Here is a 5000-nt window from a genome sequence, read left to right on the forward strand (position 1 = left end):
AAAAGCGTCCCTTCCATCTCTGGTCGGGACTCTGTTTGCATGTATTAGCTCTAGAATTACCACAGTTATCCAAGTAACGTGGGTACGATCTAAGGAACCATAACTGATTTAATGAGCCATTCGCGGTTTCACCTTAATGCGGCTTGTACTGAGACATGCATGGCTTAATCTTTGAGACAAGCATATGACTACTGGCAGGATCAACCAGGGAGCTGCGTCAACTAGAGCTGAGCAGCCGGCCGCCCGGGAGTGTGTCCCAGGGGCCCGCGCGAACACGCAAGCGTCCGCTCAATTATTCTGCAAACAGGAGGAGGCTGAGCTCCCCTGCACAATACACCTCGAAACCCTCTCAGGTCCCGGCGGCGCGCAGCGCCGTCCTAAGTACTTGGTCGGGTTCGAGAGAGGCGCAATCGCCCGGAGTTAGGCGAGTAGACGCTTTAGGTGCGACCACCCGTGCTCCCAACTGAGCTTGCCGCTGCCGACAGAGGCCCGGGAGCGTGCTGTCGTGGCATTGCCGGCGGGAGACAACACGCGCCACCTACGGTGACCGGCAGCTCCAACGCCAGCGCCACAGAAGGGCAAAGGCCCCACGTGGGTGCCGAAGCGAACTCTCCCAGCACAGCGCACGTGCCAACACGTCTGCACAACTGCGATACAAACCACCAGCGAGAACCGCTGGGGCGACCGAGCAGCAGACGGCGTCGCGGCGCCGAGTGCCGGGCGGCGGCGCATCCTCAACGCACACAGTCCTCAGTCGGACCAGCACACTGCAGATGTCCACCGCGCTTCGCACCGGGCCCGCGAGGACCCACTTTGGCCGCCCGGCGCCGCGCGCAGGGTGCCCCGGCGCGCAGCTGCGCCGCCTGCCGCGTCCGTCGGCCGGCGCGCCTGCCACTGGGCGCCCCCACCAGCCGGCTGTAGCGCGTGCGCCCACGCACCGCGCGGCCAGCACGCCGGGCGGCCCCCCCTCACCGGCCGGGGACGGTCCCACCCAGCCACCGCCGCGTATCGCTTCACACACAGATTTGCCCTTACTGATTTACCTCCAGCAACAACAACCGCACCACAATGGGTTTACCAGTTGTTCATTTGCGTAACGTCACCAGCAAACGTAGACGTCCATCCCAGTTGCAAATGCAACGATTATTGCATACCTGTCTGTTAGGTGTCACGACACACTACGTCTGCCCACATACACGCAACAAAATGTGCACGACTAGAGAACACGTGGGAGGTGGCCCCCTACGTATGCGATGTCCATTACGAGACCGACTGTCAACCAGCATCTTGTACCATGTCGCAGATGTGGAACGCGGTGCACCATGCTATCACACTGTGTGAGAAGAGACGACTACGTTTGAATACACGCGCCACTACATCAACAGACGGCTCATGCTGATCGCCATCCAGGGCGTCCGTTAATCCCACACGTCTCTATGGCGTACCACACTGCAATGTAGCTGTTATGGGGAGACGGCACGTGGCTGAGTGCACAACATTTGGACCGTATGGTTCGCTGTTGTTGGGCGCAGTCGTTGTACGGTCACACATGTGCCACAGCGTATCATGCAGTACATACGGACCTATGTGCAGTACAATGTGAGGGTTAAGCTTACGACATCAGCGGACAGTGGACACAGGCCGTACCACGACGTAGACTGAGCGCTTCGACATGCGAATGCCAGTGAACAGCTGCGAAGGCATTGAACACGCAAGCACCTGAACGACCAGCGTGCGAAGGCAGGGGGGAGGGTGGGGGCGATGTACATCCTGCAGTCGTCCACATTACAGTGTACAGCGGGAGCATGTAAAAAGTAAGCAACACTTGCGAAGTGTTGAACATGAAACGATACACAAGAGGGTGGGCGGTGCGAGTAGCGAACTATATTCAGAGGGTTGTGGTTAGACAACACTGGATTAATGTAACGTGTCATATGCCAATTACAGAGCAGGTTAAGGCACAACTTGGGTTAGGTTAAGGCACAACGTGGGTTAGGTTAAGGCACAACTTGGGTTAGGTTAAGGCACAACGTGGGTTAGGTTAAGGCACAACGTGGGTTAGGTTAAGGCACAACGTGGGTTAGGTTAAGGCACAACGTGGGTTAGGTTAAGGCACAACGTGGGTTAGGTTAAGGCACAACGTGGGTTAGGTTAAGGCACAACGTGGGTTAGGTTAAGGCACAACGTGGGTTAGGTTAAGGCACAACGTGGGTTAGGTTAAGGCACAACGTGGGTTAGGTTAAGGCACAACGTGGGTTAGGTTAAGGCACAACGTGGGTTAGGTTAAGGCACAACGTGGGTTAGGTTAAGGCACAACGTGGGTTAGGTTAAGGCACAACTTGGGTTAGGTTAAGGCACAACTTGGGTTAGGTTAAGGCACAACTTGGGTTAGGTTAAGGCACAACTTGGGTTAGGTTAAGGCACAACTTGGGTTAGGTTAAGGCACAACTTGGGTTAGGTTAAGGCACAACTTGGGTTAGGTTAAGGCACAACTTGGGTTAGGTTAAGGCACAACGTGGGTTAGGTTAAGGCACAACGTGGGTTAGGTTAAGGCACAACGTGGGTTAGGTTAAGGCACAACGTGGGTTAGGTTAAGGCACAACGTGGGTTAGGTTAAGGCACAACGTGGGTTAGGTTAAGGCACAACGTGGGTTAGGTTAAGGCACAACGTGGGTTAGGTTAAGGCACAACGTGGGTTAGGTTAAGGCACAACGTGGGTTAGGTTAAGGCACAACGTGGGTTAGGTTAAGGCACAACGTGGGTTAGGTTAAGGCACAACGTGGGTTAGGTTAAGGCACAACGTGGGTTAGGTTAAGGCACAACGTGGGTTAGGTTAAGGCACAACGTGGGTTAGGTTAAGGCACAACGTGGGTTAGGTTAAGGCACAACTTGGGTTAGGTTAAGGCACAACGTGGGTTAGGTTAAGGCACAACTTGGGTTAGGTTAAGGCACAACTTGGGTTAGGTTAAGGCACAACTTGGGTTAGGTTAAGGCACAACTTGGGTTAGGTTAAGGCACAACTTGGGTTAGGTTAAGGCACAACTTGGGTTAGGTTAAGGCACAACTTGGGTTAGGTTAAGGCACAACTTGGGTTAGGTTAAGGCACAACTTGGGTTAGGTTAAGGCACAACGTGGGTTAGGTTAAGGCACAACGTGGGTTAGGTTAAGGCACAACGTGGGTTAGGTTAAGGCACAACGTGGGTTAGGTTAAGGCACAACGTGGGTTAGGTTAAGGCACAACGTGGGTTAGGTTAAGGCACAACGTGGGTTAGGTTAAGGCACAACGTGGGTTAGGTTAAGGCACAACGTGGGTTAGGTTAAGGCACAACGTGGGTTAGGTTAAGGCACAACGTGGGTTAGGTTAAGGCACAACGTGGGTTAGGTTAAGGCACAACGTGGGTTAGGTTAAGGCACAACGTGGGTTAGGTTAAGGCACAACGTGGGTTAGGTTAAGGTAGAAATTGCGTTACATTGCGGTACAAATTGCGTTACATTGCGGTACAAATTGCGTTACATTGCGGTACAAATTGCGTTACATTGCGGTACAAATTGCGTTACATTGCGGTACAAATTGCGTTACATTGCGGTACAAATTGCGTTACATTGCGGTACAAATTGCGTTACATTGCGGTACAAATTGCGTTACATTGCGGTACAAATTGCGTTACATTGCGGTACAAATTGCGTTACATTGCGGTACAAATTGCGTTACATTGCGGTACAAATTGCGTTACATTGCGGTACAGATTGCGTTACATTGCGGTACACATTGCGTTACACATTGCGGTACACATTGCGTTACACATTGCGGTACACATTGCGTTACACATTGCGGTACACATTGCGGTACACATTGCGTTACACATTGCGTTACACATTGCGGTACACATTGCGGTACATTGCGGTACACATTGCGGTACATTGCGGTACACATTGCGTTACATTGCGGTACACATTGCGTTACATTGCGGTACACATTGCGTTACATTGCGGTACAAATTGCGTTACGAATTTGGTTAAGTTAAGGTGCAAAATGGGTTAGGTTAAGGTGCGAAATGGGTTGGATTACAGTACACAACGTGGTAAGAGAGTGTGTTGGGGGGGGGGGGGGGCCGAGGTTCGTTGGTAGTGATCATTGTAAGTGAATGTCTGAGGCAGCTTCAGTATGTCACAGCAGTTATGTCTCGTCAGGATGCGCTTTTCGCTCGTGACTGGAGGCGCGCCGCGTCTGTGGTTGCGGCAAGGGAGCGGCAGACCTGTGTGATTCATTCCTGCCATTGTTTCTGTGCCGTAACAGGAGGCAGTGTGGTGGTGTTGGGTGCACCCCTGTGTAGGACATGTGTGGGTGTTGGTGGCTTATCTGAGCAATTGTGGATGTCGGACGGGTGGGATATTCTATTTAGAATTGGACCCCCTGGTGTGGTTATCATAGTGTGGATGGTGTACTGTGGCGGAGAGGATGCACCGGACGTTGGTCCATGCTGGTGCTTACATATTGTATCTGTGTCTGTTACAGGCAGAGAGTAATGTGTGATAGAGTGTCTCGCTGATGTGTGGTTCATATTGTGTGCACAGACTTACAGCATGTATAGGGACAGCGGGAATTTGGCATATTGGATATAACTCTTCGTGAAACGCAAGATATAGGGGTGGATTGCAACGTACGAGTGCGGGAAGAGTCCGCCGTTCATCCGCTGGAGTTGCGATTTCGGCGGTTGGGGTGGGGCACGTGCGGGTGCGGGTGGAGTGATTGTCGGTTGACTACTTCGTGCGACGCAGGCACTGGCGTTCGGGTTCCTGTGGTGGACAGATTATGCAGGCTTTGTGGGTGGCGTCGGAAAATGGGTACTGTGGGACCTAGCGATGTCGTAGTCGGGGTGGCGTCTCATAGATGGCGGTATCGTCGGTGCAGCAGGTCATGTTTCGGGAGACTTGCAGATGGCGGTATTTAGTTTTCGTGTTGCGCGCGACATGGTGGACGTAGTGTCGTCCGATTCGCG

This window comes from Schistocerca cancellata, unplaced genomic scaffold (assembly GCF_023864275.1).
Source record: "Schistocerca cancellata isolate TAMUIC-IGC-003103 unplaced genomic scaffold, iqSchCanc2.1 HiC_scaffold_52, whole genome shotgun sequence".
Taxonomy (NCBI): domain Eukaryota; kingdom Metazoa; phylum Arthropoda; class Insecta; order Orthoptera; family Acrididae; genus Schistocerca; species Schistocerca cancellata.